General features: G+C 40.8%; 1 protein-coding gene across 3 annotated transcripts in view; it reads left to right on the top strand.

Annotated features, from left to right (window-relative positions):
* The first annotated feature begins 5,112 nt into the window (after positions 1–5,112).
* Positions 5,113–16,854, top strand: part of LOC115154734 (protein FAM49B) — a 69,171-nt gene continuing 57,429 nt past the window's right edge. For 2 of the 3 annotated variants that reach the window (XM_029701268.1, XM_029701276.1), the window contains exon 1: positions 5,113–5,394. The gene's annotated coding sequence lies outside the window, so the exon portion shown is untranslated. The remainder of the gene's footprint in view (positions 5,395–16,854) is intronic. The other variant, XM_029701258.1, reaches the window with a different exon arrangement.

Genomic DNA, 16,854 nt, shown 5'->3' with positions numbered 1-16,854 from the left:
CTTGACCTCCACCACTGCTGTGGTGCCCACCAGACCATCTGGTGAGGTACCCAGGATCCCAGACGCTGTGACCCAAAGCCCTGACTCCTGCACATCCATCCCTGTAGCCATTTTGAATGCCTTGATGCCCTCCTCTTCATTATCTGTGCCCCACTTTACAGACAACACCCCATCCAACAACTGTGATCGGAGGACCCTTTTTTTTTAGCAGCGACGGAGTAATGCGCTTGGCCCTAACCACTGCTACAAAATTGCTGGCCGTCAACCTCCTCTCCTCATGGTGTGCCAGTTGGGGTTGGTGCTCTGTCAAACGGTTGCCTGCTGTATAGCCTCCTGCTGCTCCACCGGCAGCGCCATGCCAGCCAAGATGCCTGCATGCCCTAGGTGCCCTTCTTTTTTAACAATGTCCGGTACAGACAGGTTGTTATGGCTCAGGTTGAAGGAGCCATGCCATTCCACTGAACCTGCACCAGAGACTGTTCCTTAGCCACTGAAGATCCTCTTCTGTGGGCTTTCGGGACAGAGGGTTGTAGTCTTCTGCCGGGTACAGGTCCTCCACTGACTGCACCTGGTTAGGCACGACTGGCTTCCTCTACTCGCATTCCACAAACGTACAGCCAATATTGTGAACAGCAAAAATAGCCAATGCAGCCACATGGCTAAACTTATGAGCTCCACGGCAGCATTCACATGTGGTAGATAGAATAGCCCGGTCACCTATAGAGAACTGCCAAGAGAAAGGATTTTAAGTGCCACGTGCCTTTCAATGCATGACTTTGAACACCATGAACTGCATTTGTTGTAAGAAATGTGTTATATAAATAAAGTTTGATTTAATTGATGACATTGCAGCTGTAGACAATTTAATAAACAGTAATTTTCATGAGGACAAGTGCAGTTTTTCCGTAAACTTTTAATTGATAACTTGGGATTTTATCACGTGACATACTGTATCAATCATACAGTGGGAAGGATCCTATAAATCAAGACTGTGTGAATGCATATACTACTCCGAATAAATAAATACTGTGTCTTTGAAGATTTGTCTCTTGTCAGGCAACTACAATACAGACTGGATGTCTAAGCAAAGTCAATTCTGAATGTCAATAGATTTTTAGATTAATTCTCATCAATAACAACATTCTAGAACTAAGTTACTGTATTACTCATCTACAGTTGAAGTCAGAAGTTTACATACACCTTAGCCAAATACAGTTTATCACAATTCCTGACATTTAATCCAAGTAAAAATTCCCTGTTTTAAGTCAGTTAGGATCACTAGTTTATTTTAAGAATGTGAAATGTCAGAATAATAGTAGACAGAATGATTTATTTCAGCTTTTATTTCTTTCATCACATTCCCAGTGGGTCAGAAGTTTACATACACTCAATTAGTATTTGGTAGCATTGCCTTTAAATTGTTTAACTTGGGTCAAACATTTTGGGTAGCCTTCCACAAGCTTCCCACAATAGGTTGGGTGAATTTTGGCCCATTCCCCCTGACAGAGCTGGTGTAACTGAGTCAAGTATGAAGGCCTCCTTGCTCGCACACACTTTTTCAGTTCTGCCCACAAATTTTCTATAGGATTGAGATCAGGGCTTTGTGATGGCCACTCCAGTACCTTGACTTTGTTGTCCTTAAGCCATTTTGCCACAACTTTGGAAGTATGCTTGCGGTCATTGTCCATTTGGAAGACCCATTTGCAACCAAGCTTTAACTTCCTGACTGATGTCTTGAGATGTTGCTTCAATATATCCACATAATTTTCCTCCCTCATGATGCCATCTACTTTGTGAAGTGCACCAGTCCCTCCTGCAGTGAAGCACCCCCACAACATGATGCTGCCACCCCCGTGCTTCATGGTTGGGATGGTGTTCTTCGGCTTGCAAGCCTCCCCCTTTTTCCTCCAAACATAGCGATGGTCATTATGGCCAAACAGTTCTATTTTTGTTTCATCAGACCAGAGGACATTTTTCCAAAAAGTACGATCCTTGTCCCCATGTGCAGTTGCAAACCGTAGTCTGGCTTTTTTTATGGAGGTTTTGGAGCAGTGGCTTCCTCCTTGCTGAGCGGCCTTTCAGGTTATGTCGATATGGGACTCGTTTTACTGTGGATATAGATACTTTTGTACCTGTTTCCTCCAGCATCTTCACAAGGTCTTCTGCTATTGTTCTTGGGATTGATTTGCACTTTTCACACCAAAGTACGTTCATCTCTAGGAGACCGAACACGTCTCCTTCCTGAGTGGTATGATGGCAGCGTGGTTCCATGGTGTTTATACTTGCATACTATTGTTTGTACAGATGAACATGGTACCTTCAGGCATTTGGAAATTGCTCCCAAGGATGAACCAGACTTGTGGAGGTCTACAATTTTTTTTCTGAGGTCTTGGCTGATTTCTTTTGATTTTCCCATGATGTCAAGCAAAGAGGCACTGAGTTTGAAGGTAGGCCTTGAAATACATCCACAGGTACACCTCCAATTGACTCAAATTATGGAATTGTGATACAGTGAATTATAAGTGAAATAATCTGTCTGTAAACAATTGTTGGAAAAATTACTTGTGTCATGCACAAAGTAGATGTCATAACTGACTTGCCAAAACTATAGTTTGTTAACAAGAAATTTGTGGAGTGGTTGAAAAGCGAGTTTTAATGACTCCAACCTAATTGTATGTCAACTTCTGACTTCAACTGTAAATCTGGGGTAATCTGGTTAAACCTGTTAGGGATAGAGGGCAGTATTTACACGGCCGGATAAAAAAACGTACCTGATTTAATCTGGTTATTACTACTGCCCAGAAACTAGAATATGCATATAATTATTGTCTTTGGATAGAAAACACCCTAAAGTTTCTAAAACTGTTTGAATGGTGTCTGTGAGTATAACAGAACTCATATGTCAGGCAAAGACCTGAGAAGATTCCTTACAGGAAGTGGCCTGTCTGACAATTTCTTGGGCTTCTTGACTCTCTTTATTGAAAACTTAGGATCTTTGCTGTAACGTGACACTTCCTACGGCTCCCATAGGCTCTCAGAACCCGGGAAAAAGCTGAATGATGTCTTTGCAGCCCCTGGCTGAAAAACATTAGCGCATTTGGATGGTGGTCGATCAGAGTACAATGAGACTGAGGCGCGTGCACGAGGCGACCCCATGTTTTTATTTTCTCTGTCTTTGAACTAAAACAACGACTCCCGGTCGGAATATTATCGCTTTTTTACAAGAAAAATGGCATAAAAATTGATTTTAAACAGCGGTTGACATGCTTCGAAGTACGGTAATGGAATATTTAGAATTCTTTTGTCACGAAACGCGTCGGGCGCGTCACCCTTATTTACCCTTCGGAGAGTGTCTTGAACGCACGAACAAAACAGAGGATATTTGAACATAACTATGGATTATTTTGAACCAAACCAACATTTGTTATTGAAGTAGAAGTCCTGGGAGTGCATTCTGACGAAGAACAGCAAAGGTAATAACATTTTTCTTATAGTAAATCTGACTTTGGTGAGGGCTAAACTTGGTGGGTGTCTAAATAGCTAGCCGGTGATGGCTGGGCTATCTACTCAGAATATTGCAAAATGTGCTTTCACCGAAAAGCTATTTTAAAATCGGACATAGTGAGTGCATAAAGGAGTTCTTTATCTATAATTCTTAAAATAATTGTTATGTTTTTTGTGAACGTTTATAGTGAGTAATTTAGTAAATTCACTGGAAGTTTGCGGTGGGTATGCTAGTTCTGAACGTCACATGCTAATGTAAAAAGCTGGTTTTTGATATAAATATGAACTTGATTGAACAAAACATGCATGTATTGTATAACATAATGTCCTAGGATTGTCATCTGATGAAGATCATCAAAGGTTAGTGCTGCATTTAGCTGTGGTTTGGGTTTATGTGACATTATATGCTAGCTTGAAAAATGTGTGTCTGATTATTTCTGGCTGGGTACTCTGCTGACATAATCTAATGTTTTGCTTTCGTTGTAAAGCCTTTTTGAAATCGGACAGTGTGGTTAGATTAACGAGAGTCTTGTCTTTAAAATGGTGTAAAATAGTCATATGTTTGAGAAATTGAAGTAATATCATTTCTAAGGTATTTGAATATCGCGCCACGGGATTACACTGGCTGTTGCGTAGGTGGGACGATTTCGTCCCACCTACCCTAGAGAGGTTTAAGGACGTTATAATTGATTAAGTGTCTATTTCCTTGTAGAATGATGACAGCTGTATAGAACACATTGTATTGCTAAGATGCTCAAACTTAACTTAATAGCTACACTCACGACACAGGATAAACTTTATCCCTCATGCTGGCCCAGACCAAACCGGTAAATTGCCCTTGCACTTCTCCAATGGCCAGACATATAGTGGTCTTCTCCCCTTTTAATGCTCTTATGCTCATCCTTGAAAAATGCCATAAGCTTTGAAAGACACCAAAGTGAACATACTATACAAACAAGTAATACAAATCACTTTTTTGATCTACTGCTCTGCTAACTAGCTAGCTAAAGATTATTAGAATTTTTTTGTAAATAGAGGTGAATATATTATCAAAACATCACGCCAAGTTAAGCCTCCAACAAACACATACTTAATTTGAAATGTTTGTCAAATTCACTATGTTGAAAATGTATAGCTTAAAAACGATTGGAACCATTTTCGTGTTTGACCGCTAGGTTTTATGGTTACTATGAGGTATCCACTGAAATTCACAATCAGCCTGTAGGCGATGTCATGGCGACATTGGCTAGCTAGGCGCATGCGCAGAAATCTCACGCCGAACTGCGCAAGTGCAGGCCATCAAATCAAAGGCAAGCCTTCGATATAAAGTTGTTTTTAACGAAAATGCAACGTGTCAGTTTGTCACTTTCACGTGGTTGGAGTAACAACATATTCAACTACTTAACAAATTGGCCCAAATCTAGGTTTTATCTTTAGATTTTTAGAAATGTAACAACTAAGGAAGAATGTTTCACGTCTCTCATTGACTTCTCTAACCCCTAACCCCAGTTTGGGCTGCCTGGTGTGCTTCTAAAGCGTCACCGGAAGTCTCGCGATGTTGCGCATCTGGGTTTAGAAACTGTGTTGGCGAGCACTGTAGTTACTCAATGTCACCATGACATCGTCTACAAGCGTGATCGGGGATTTCTATTGGTGAAGCAGTTTCTACATATCGTCATACTAAATCATCCTTGCCTTAATCGTTTTTAAATTTCAATTTCCACGTGGTGACGTCAGAGTTGGGACGTCCCAAGGATCCCGTTTAGATTTTTCCATGACGTTCGACTAACCGGGAAATAGCAGACAGCTGAAGCAACTCGTTATTCTTTGAGCTGCTATCGTGCAACCAGGTGGACGACGACTCCTTTTTCTCGTATTTCGAGCATCAAGGTAAAACGTTTTTTTTAAATGTTATTTGTTTAGATAGTCTCCAACACTATACTGTTTTGTTATGATTTATGTCGGCCAAGTAATTGTGCTGCTGTGATAGGAGCAGACAGAGTAGCCAACAGCAGGAGTAACATTTATTGGGGTCTGTGTTATTCTCTTTCTTACCGTTGTGTGTGAAAGGCATTGCCTGCAGTAGTCCAGAACATTGCAAAAATATAAGCATTTTGTTTAATGTTATATGGCTACACATTTTAGTGTGTGTCTGTTTGTGGTGATCATTTAAGTGCATCGATAACTTTTTTCTCTAAATTAATTCAACACCCTGACCTTATGCATAGGCTGTTTTGCTCCATGAACAAAACTTTTATATGTGGAAGCACCTGCTTTCAATATACTTTGTATCCCACATGTACTCGTGTTTCCGTTATTTTACCTGTATGTAACATATCACGTTTGTGTGTCGATGCTCCTTCATCTTGATGACAGAACATTCGTCATAGTACATTGTAGCCTAGCTACATTGCTAAAATATGACCTTATGTCTGGGTTTATGATCTAAGTGCCAGTACCTGGATATGATGTGATACGCATTCACATTGAATATGAAGATCAATCATTTTAAATCATTTCCATCCTTCCTTAACCCCCTTCCATGCCTTTGCAGTCTCATACACTGAAAGCAGAAGTGAAAATGTTCAGAAAGTTAGAGTAATAATGTCATGCTGGTAATGTGACTAGGCTGTGGTATATTGACATGATGTTGAGTGCAACATCTGCTGTACAAATATCACATGCTTAATCTCAGTGCTCTGTATGTAGGCTATAGTGATATTACTTATAATAGCATACTTTCCCCAAAATATTATACAGATCTGAGATGTAGTCTACAAAGACCCATAATGGAGTGTTATTATAAGTTACTAGCACAACTCAACAACCACATTATTCCTTTCACTTAGGAATGGCACTGTGATAGCGTAGCCTAAAGAGAGGGACACTGTGGGCCATTTTAAGACGTTACCTCCATGGCTTACAAGAGGGTAAACAGGCTTTGCCAGCATGGCGCTTGTATGGGGCAAACACACCACTGCCTGTCCATTGTAGGAACAGATGCTGTAAATAAAGGAATTCTCGCTGTGCTTTGTTTTGTCAACCATGTGTTAGTACTTGTGTTACTACTGAGAGACATATAGTCCTAATCTTACTTTCATTTTCAGGCAGTTGAATCTAAAGTTACAAAGTGGGAGTTGTTCCTCAATGTGGAAACCCTGTGAATGAGTTATCACATAGCTGTAATTTAATGGGTCATTAACCCAGAGAAAGATCATTTTAGATTAATCCCATAAAACCAATATGCAGCCAGGCCCACAGTTAAGTAACAATGATGCGTGTTGCTCTGTCTGCTCAGCCTGGCTGAGTTTGTCTCCTTTATGTGAAATCACCATGAAAGCCTCTCTGCAGTGGGAGCTCAGTTGAGTTGACCCAGTAAATTCTCTCACATGAATATCAAGCTACTCATCTTGTATGGCACGATGACTCATATCTATGTGACTGCAATACATTTCAGTTTAGTCTCAATCAATTCTGGAGCATAATTTCATAGTAATTTCTTTTTAGAAGATACACAGTATAGCCTACTCTACATACTCTGTATTCCCAGTATACAGTGCCTTCAAAAACGATTCACTACCCCTTGATTTATTCCCCATTTTGTTGTTACAGCCTGAATTCAAAATTGAATGAATCTGTTTTTTTTTCTTACCCGTCTACACACAATTCAAATCAAATCAAATCAAATCAAATTTATTTATATAGCCCTTCGTACATCAGCTGAAATCTCAAAGTGCTGTACAGAAACCCAGCCTAAAACCCCAAACAGCAAGCAATGCATGTGAAAGAAGCACGGTGGCTGGGAAAAACTCCCTAGGAAAAACTCCTGAGAAAGGCCAAAAACCTAGGAAGAAACCTAGAGAGGAACCAGGCTATGAGGGGTGGCCAGTCCTCTTCTGGCTGTGCCGGGTGGATATTATAACAGAACATAGTCAAGATGTTAAAATGTTCGTAAATGACCAGCATGGTCAAATAATAATAATCATAGTAATTGTCGAGGGTGCAACAAGCACGTCCGGTGAACAGGTCAGGGTTCCGTAGCCGCAGGCAGAACAGTTGAAACTGGAGCAGCAGCATGGCCAGGTGGACTGGGGACAGCAAGGAGTCATCATGCCAGGTAGTCCTAGGGCTCAGGTCCTCCGAGAGAAAGAAAGAAAGAAAGAAAGAGAGAATTAGAGAGAGCATATTTACATTCACACAGGACACCGGATAAGACAAGAGAATACTCCAGATGTAACAGACTGACCCTAGCCCCCCGACACATAAACTACTGCAGCATAAATACTGGAGGCTGAGACAGGAGGGATCAGAAGACACTGTGGCCCCATCCGATGATACCCCCGGACAGGGCCAAACAGGCAGGATATAACCCCACCCACTTTGCCAAAGCACAGCCCCCCACACCACTAGAGGGATATCTACAACCACCAACTTACCGTCCGAAGACAAGGCCGAGTATAGCCCACAAAGATGTCCGCCACGGCACAACCCAAGGGGGGGGCGCCAACCCAGACAGGAAGACCACGTCAGTGGCTCAACCTACTCAAGTGACGCACCCCTCCCATGGACGGCATGGAAGAACACCAGTAAGTCAGTGACTCAGCCCCTGTAAAAGGGTTAGAGGCAGAGAATCCCAGTGGGAAGAGGGGAACCGACAAGGCAGAGACAGCAAGGGCGGTTCGTTGCTCCAGCCTTTCCGTTCACCTTCACACTCCTGGGCCAGACTATACTTAATCATAGGACCTACTGAAGAGATAAGTCTTCAGTAAAGACTTAAAGGTTGAGACTGAGTCTGCGTCTCTCACATGGGTAGGCAGACCATTCCATAAAATGGAGCTCTATAGGAGAAAGCCCTACCTCCAGCCGTTTGCTTAGAAATTCTAGGGACAATTAGGAGGCCTGCGTCTTGTGACCGTAGCGTACGTGTAGGTATGTACGGCAGGACCAAATCGGAAAGATAGGTAGGAGCAAGCCCATGTAATGCTTTGTAGGTTAGCAGTAAAACCTTGAAATCAGCCCTTGCCTTAACAGGAAGCCAGTGTAGGGAAGCTAGCACTGGAGTAATATGATCAAATTTTTTGGTTCTAGTCAGGATTCTAGCAGCCGTATTTAGCACTAACTGAAGTTTGTTTAGTGCTTTATCCGGGTAGCCGGAAAGTAGAGCATTGCAGTAGTCGAGCCTAGAAGTAACAAAAGCATGGATTAATTTTTCTGCGTCATTTTTGGACAGAAAGTTTCTGATTTTTGCAATGTTACGTAGATGGAAAAAAGCTGTCCTTGAAGCAGTCTTGATATGTTCTTCAAAAGAGAGATCAGGGTCCAGAGTAACGCCGAGGTCCTTCACAGTTTTATTTGAGACGACTGTACAACCATCCAGATTAATTGTCAGATTCAACAGAAGATCTCTTTGTTTCTTGGGACCTAGGACAAGCATCTCTGTTTTGTCCGAGTTTAAAAGTAGAAAATTTGCAGCCATCCACTTCCTTATGTCTGAAACACAGGCTTCTAGCGAGAGCAATTTTGGGGCTTCACCATGTTTCATTGAAATGTACAGCTGTGTGTCGTCCGCATAGCAGTGAAATTTAACATTATGTTTTCGAATGACATCCCCAAGAGGTAAAATATATAGTGAAAACAATAGTGGTCCTAGAACGGAACCTTGAGGAACACCGAAATTTACAATTGATTTGTCAGAGGACGAACCATTCACAGAGACAAACTGATATCTTTCCGACAGATAAGATCTAAACCAGGCCAGAACTTGTCCATGTAGACCAATTTGGGTTTCCAATCTCTCCAAAAGAATGTGGTGATCGATGGTATCAAAAGCGGCACTAAGATCTAGGAGCATGAGGACAGATGCAGAGCCTCGGTCTGACGTCATTAAAAGGTCATTTACCACCTTCACAAGTGCAGTCTCAGTGCTATGATGGGGTCTAAAACCAGACTGAAGCGTTTCGTATACATTGTTTGTCTTCAGGAAGGCAGTGAGTTGCTGCGCAACAACTTTTTCTAAAATTTTTGAGAGGAATGGAAGATTCGATATATTACTCCCCATAATAACAAAGTGAAAACATGTTTTTAGAAATATTTGCCAAATGTATTGAAAATGAAATACAGAAATATGACAATTACATAAGTATTCACACCCCTGAGTCAATAGTTTCGAGAAGCACCTTTGGCGCCGAGTACAGCTGTGAGTCTTTTGGGGTAAGTCTCTAAGAGATTTGCACACCTGGATTGTACAATATTTGCCCATTATTCTTAAAATATTCTTCAAGCTCTGTCAAGTTGATTGTTGATCATTGCGTAACAGCAATTTTCAAGTCTTGCCATAGATTTCCAAGCCGATTTGAGTCAAAACTATAACTAGGCCACTCAGGAATATTCAATGTTGTCCTGGTAAGCAACTCCAGTGAATACTTGCCCTTGTGTTTTAGGTTATTGTCCTGCTGAAAGGTGAAATCACCTCCCAAATTCTCTGTTGGAAAGCATACTGAACCAGGTTTTCCTCTATGATTTTGCCTGTGCTTGTGGCTGGATTCCGTTTCTTTTTATCCCCCCAAAAACTCCGTAGCCCTTGCCGATGACAAGCATACCAATAACATGTTGCGGCCACCACCATGCTTGAAAATATGACGACTGGTACTCGGTGATGTGTGGTGTTGGATTTGCCCCAAACATAACACTTCGTATTCAGGACAAAAATACAATTTACTTTTCACTTTCTTTTTGCAGTATTACTTAAGTTCCTTGTTACACACAGGATGCATGTTTTGGAATATTTTTATTCTGTACAGGCTTCTTTCTTTTCACTCTGTCATTTAGGTTAGTATTGTGGAGTAACTACAATGTTGTTCATCCATCCTCAGTTTTCTCATATCACAACCATTAAACTCTGTAATTGTTTTAAATTGAACATTGGCCTCATGGTGAAATCCCTGAGCAGTTTCCTTCCTCTCCGGCAACTGAGTTAGGAAGGATGCCCGTATCTTTGTAGTGACTGGGTGTATTGATAAACCATCCAAAGCCTAATGAATAATTTCACCATGCTCAAAGGGATATTCAGTGTCTGCTTTTTGTTTTACACATATACCAACCGGTGCCCTTCTTTGCGAGACATTGAAAACCCTCCATGGTCTTTGTGGTTGAATCTGTGCTTGAAATTCAATACTCGATTGAGGGACCTTGCAGATAATTGTATGTGTGTGGTACAGAGATAGGGTAGTCATAAAAAAATAATGTTAACCACTACTATTGAACACATAATCAGTCAATGCAACTTATTATGCGATTTGTTAAGCACATTTTTACTCCTGAACTGATTTAGGCTTGCCATAACAAAGGGGTTGAATACTTTTGGACTCAAGACATTCCATCTTTAATTAAAAACAATTAATAAAAAAAAATCCACTTTGACATTATGTGGTGTTGTGTGTAGATGTGTCAGAGGAAGGCCCTAAAAATGATGGTTACTCAAGTCAAAGACTCCAGCCACCCTAATCATAGACTGTTCTCTCTGCTATCACACGGCAAGCGGTACCGGAGCGCCAAGTCTAGGTCCAAGAGGCCTCTAAACAGCTTCTACCCCCAAGCCATAAGACTCCTGAACATCTAATCAAATGGCTACCCAGACTATTTGCATTGCCCCCCCTCTTTTACTTTGCTACTACTCTGTTATTATCTATGCATAGTCACTTTTATAACTCTACCTACATGTACATATTACCTCAATTACCTCGACTAACCGGTGCCCCCACACATTGACTCTGTACCGGTACCCCCTGTATATAGCCTCGCTATTGTTATTTTACTGCTGCTCTTTAATTTTTAGTTACATATATATATATATATATATATATATATATATATATATATATATATATTCAGTGTATATACAGTATATATACGTTTTTTTTTTTTTTTTTCTTATCTGCATTGTTGTTTAAGGGCTTGTAAGTAAGCATTTCACTGTTGTATTCGGCACATGTGACAAATATAATTTGATTTGATTGATATGGAAATGTTTTAAGAAGGAAACATTTTTTGGGCCTTACTGCTATTAGCCCATACAAACTAGAGGTCGACCGATTATGATATTTCAACGCCGATACCGATTATTGGAGGACCAAAAAAAAAAGCCGGTACCGATTAATCGGCCGTTCCTTTTATTTATTTATTTATTTATTTATTTATATATATTTGTATTAATGACAGTTACAACAATACTGAATTAACACTTATTTTAACTTAATATAATACATCAATAAAATCAATTTAGTCTCAAATAAATAATGAAACATGTTCAATTTTGTTTAAATAATGCAAAAACAAAGTGTTGGAGAAGAAAGTGCAATATGTGCCATGTAAAAAAGCTAACGTTTAAGTTCCTTGCTCAGAACATGAGAACATATGAAAGCTGGTGGATCCTTTTAACATGAGTCTTCAATATTCCCAGGTAAGAAGTTTTAGGTTGTAGTTATTATAGGACTATTTCTCTCTATACCATTTGTATTTCATATACCTTCGACTATTGGATGTTCTAATAAGTACTTTAGTATTGCCAGCCTAATCTCAGGAGTTGATAGGCTTGAAGTCATAAACAGCGCAATGCGCTGCTGGCAAACGCAGTAACGTGCTGTTTGAATGAATGCTTGAGAGCCTGTTGCTGCCTACCACCGCTCAGTCAGACTGCCCTATCAAATCATAGACTTAATTATAATATAATAACACACAGAAATACGAGCCTTAGGTCATTAATATGGTAAAATCCAGAAACTATCATTTCAAAAACAAAACATTTATTCTTTCAGTGAAATATAGAACCGTTCCGTATTTTATCTAACGGGTGGCATCCATAAGTCTAAATATTGTTGTTACATGTTACATTGCACAACATTCAATGTTATATCATAATTATGTAAAATTCCGGTCAGATTAGTTCGCAACGAGCCAGGCGGCCCAAACTTGCATATACCCTGACTCTGTGTGCAATGAACGCAAGAGAAGTGACAATTTCCCTAGTTTAAAATTGCCTGATATCATGAATTTCTTTGAACTAAATATGCAGGTTTAAAAATATATACTTCTGTGTATTGATTTTAAGAAAAGCATTGATGTTTATGGTTAGGTACATTCGTGCAACGATTGTGCTTTTTTCGCAAATGCGCTTTTGTTAAATCATTCCCCGTTTGGCGAAGTTGGCTGTCTTTGTTAGGAAGAAATGGTCTTCACACAGTTCGCAACGAGCCAGGCGGCCCAAACTGCTGCATATACCCTGACTCTGTTGCACAGAACGCAAGAGAAGTGACACAAATTCCCTAGTTAAAAGAAATTAATGTTAACAGGCAATATTAACTAAATATGCAGGATTAAAAATATATACTTGTATTGATTTTAAGAAAGGCGTTGATGTTTATGGTTAGGTACTGTAACGTTCGTTGTATTGAGTGGACCAAAACGCAGCGGGAATGTGTATACTCATCTTCTTTTATTTAGAAGGAAACGTAAACACATAACAAACAATTGACGAATACAGTCCTGTAAGGCAACACGCTATACACGGAACAACTAGCCACAAACACAGTGACAAAAATCCCTACTTAAATATGACCTCCAATTAGAAGCAACGAAGAACAGCTGCTTCTAATTGAAGGCCAAACCAAAAACCCTGAACATAGAAATAGACTAAATAGACACAGACATAGAAATATACTAAAATAGAACATTGCCCCAAAAAAAACGAAACACACTAAACAAACACCCCCTGCCACGCCCTGACCAAACTACAATAACAAACAACCCCTTTTACTGGTCAGGACGTGACAGGTACACATTGGTGCAACGACAGTGCTTTTTTCGCGAATGCGCTTGTTATATCACCCGTTTGGCGAAGTAGGCTGTGATTCAATGATAAATTAACAGGCATCGCATCGATTATATGCAACGCAGGACAAGCTAGATAACTACACATGGTTGATAATATTACTAGTTTAACTAGTGATTATGTTAACATTGATTGTTTTTTATAAGATAAGTTTAATGCTAGCTAGCACCTTACCTTGGCTCCTTGCTGCACTCGCATAACAGGTAGTCACTCCTCGTGGAGTGCAATGTAATCGGCCATGATTGGTGTCCAAAAATGCCGATTACCGATTTATGAAAACTTGAAATCGGCCCTAATGAATCGTCCATTCCGATATATTGGTCGACCTCTAATACAAACCCATTGAATAACAAAGTCCCCCCCAAAAAATCTGAAGGAAGTTTGTTCTGAAGTGTCTGTGCTATATCTGAGAAATATAACAAAGATCAGGAAACATATACACTGCTCAAAAAAATTAAGGGAACACTTAAACAACACAATGTAACTCCAAGTCAATCACACTTCTGTGAAATCAAACTGTCCACCTAGGAAGCAACACTGATTGACAATAAATGTCACATGCTGTTGTGCAAATGGAATAGACAACAGGTGGAAATTATAGGCAATTAGCAAGACACCCCCAATAAAGGAGTGGTTCTGCAGGTGGGGACCACAGACCACTTCTCAGTTCCTATGCTTCCTGGCTGATGTTTTGGTCACTTTTGAATGCTGGCGGTGCTTTCACTCTAGTGGTAGCATGAGACGGAGTCTACAACCCACACAAGTGGCTCAGGTAGTGCAGCTCATCCATGATGGCACATCAATGCGAGCTTTGGCAAGAAGGTTTGCTGTGTCTGTCAGCGTAGTGTCCAGAGCATGGAGGCGCTACCAGGAGACAGGCCAGTACATCAGGAGATGTGGAGGAGGCCGTAGGAGGGCAACAACCCAGCAGCAGTACCGCTACCTCCGCCTTTGTGCAAGGAGGAGCAGGAGAAGCACTGCCAGAGCCCTGCAAAATGACCTCCAGCAGGCCACAAATGTGCATGTGTCTGCTCAAACGGTCAGAAACAGACTCCATGAGGGTGGTATGAGGGCCCGACGTCCACAGGTGGGGGTTGTGCTTACAGCCCAACACCGTGCAGGACGTTTGGCATTTGCCAGAGAACACCAAGATTGGCAAATTCGCCACTGGCGCCCTGTGCTCTTCACAGATGAAAGCAGGTTCACACTGACAGACGTGACAGAGTCTGGAGACGCCGTGGAGAACGTTCTGCTGCCTGCAACATCCTCCAGCATGGCGGTGGGTCAGTCATGGTGTGGGGTGGCATTTCTTTGGGGGGCCGCACAGCCCTCCATGTGCTCGCCAGAGGTAGCCTGACTGCCATTAGGTACCGAGATGAGATCCTCAGACCCCTTGTGAGACCATATGCTGGTCCAGTTGGCCCTGGGTTCCTCCTAATGCAAGACAATGCTAGACCTCATGTGGCTGGAGTGTGTCAGCAGTTCCTGCAAGAGGAAGGCATTGATGCTATGGACTGGCCCGCCCGTTCCCCAGACCTGAATCCAATTGAGCACATCTGGGACATCATGTCTCGCTCCATCCACCAACGCCACGTTGCACCACAGACTGTCCAGGAGTTGGCGGATGCTTTAGTCCAGGTCTGGGAGGAGATCCCTCAGGAGACCATCCGCCACCTCATCAGGAGCATGCCCAGGCGTTGTAGGGAGGTCATACAGGCACGTGGAGGCCACACACACTACTGAGCCTCATTTTGACTTGTTTAAGGACATTACATCAAAGTTGGATCAGCCTGTAGTGTGGTTTTCCACTTTAATTTTGAGTGTGACTCCAAATCCAGACCTCCATGGGTTGATAAATTGGATTTCCATAGATTATTTTTGTGTGATTTTTGTTGTCAGCACATTCAACTATGTAAAGAAAAAAGTATTTAATAAGATTATTTCTTTCATTCAGATCTAGGATGTGTTGTTTAAGTGTTCCCTTTATTTTTTCTAGCAGTATATATATTTTTTCCCCCCATGTATTTAACCCCTTATTTTTGACAAAGTCAAGGATAATTTTGCTATTTGATTTTAAATTTTAAGAAACCTTGAAGTTTCAAAAAAGTATAGAAAAAAATAATTTGATTAAAATGTTTATTTGGCCTTACTGCTGTTAGCCCATACAAATGCATTGAATAACATATTCACTACATGGAACAACATATAGTCTCCCCCCCAAAAAATCTAAAGGATTATTATTAGTTTTTTTCATGTATTTAACCCCTGTTTTTTGTCACTAAACAATCTCCATATATACTTCCTTTACTTTTTTCAACTGACATATAATGTGAAATTGTTACATAGGTGGATGCGATGGATTGAGATGCATCCAATGTAAAAAACGATCTCTATCTTAAACTGACATATTTTTATGGGGATGTTTTTATTATGCTAATTAGATGTCCACGGGGGCACGAACATCAACCTTAAGGGGTTTTACGTGCCTGTAATTTTACAGTACACTACAGGCTACTGGTTGCAGTGAAAGTATGGTAAACAACAAGTTACTGAATTTTGTGTATTTGTGCCAACCATCAGTGGAAGTGTTGTAACAGTTTAAGTGGTTGATGGTTATGTTGTCAAAGGTTGAGCACCTATTTTAACACTGTCAGTTCTGTAATATTTTAAGAGAATGTGACAATTAAGAGCTGCACTGTTAAGAGGTTACTGTGCATTTCACAGTGACTTAGTGGCAGTTAGTTGCCTGGAAGTTGCTGTGAATTTTGCATGCAATTTTAATCACATTTGAGTTGCTTCATGTAACAGAAAAGTTGCGTGAGATGATGTCACTTGCAACTACACATTATTGACCTCTGGGAAAAAAAACAACAACAGAAAACGCTGCAGTAAGGCCATTTTAAATAGTAAAAAAATGCCCCCTTCTTAGCTCATCTGACATAGTAGGATCGCCTACTAATGGGGAGGAAGCGTTGCATCCACTCACTTTAATTATCAGTGATTACCTCAAGAAAAGGACATTTGAATAGAGCCTAAAAATATATATATATAAAAAAATAGAGCTTAGTTGTTGAGTGCAGAGGGTTTTTTGCTGGACACGTTCTGTTTCTTGTAAATGTTGGCGCTATCTGACAGACATACAACGCAAAGAAGAACATGCCTTGTGATTTAAGGAATGTGCGCCCAAAGTCGACTCAAGATCGACTCGAGACTAACTAATTTCTCTTATGCTTTTTTTGGTTCAATAAGAATGCTCCGAATTCCTGGCCCCCACATATCGGCCAAGGAAGACAGGAATCTATTGGTGCTAGTCCAGGATTCAGCAGGTCTGTTCTCTGCACAAGGGCACATGGCAACCTATAAAACCCTCCTGGCTCTGCTGAACGCGACATCTCTGAGCTACACTTCATGTCTGTGCATGTCCACAAGCACTCTTTGTGAAGACATGACAGTCTTCACTCATG

This window comes from Salmo trutta, chromosome 2, assembly GCF_901001165.1.
Source record: "Salmo trutta chromosome 2, fSalTru1.1, whole genome shotgun sequence".
NCBI classification, from domain to species: Eukaryota; Metazoa; Chordata; class Actinopteri; order Salmoniformes; family Salmonidae; genus Salmo; species Salmo trutta.
The sequence above is the reverse complement of the archived record's forward strand: the minus strand, read 5'-3'. Positions and strand labels throughout refer to the sequence as shown.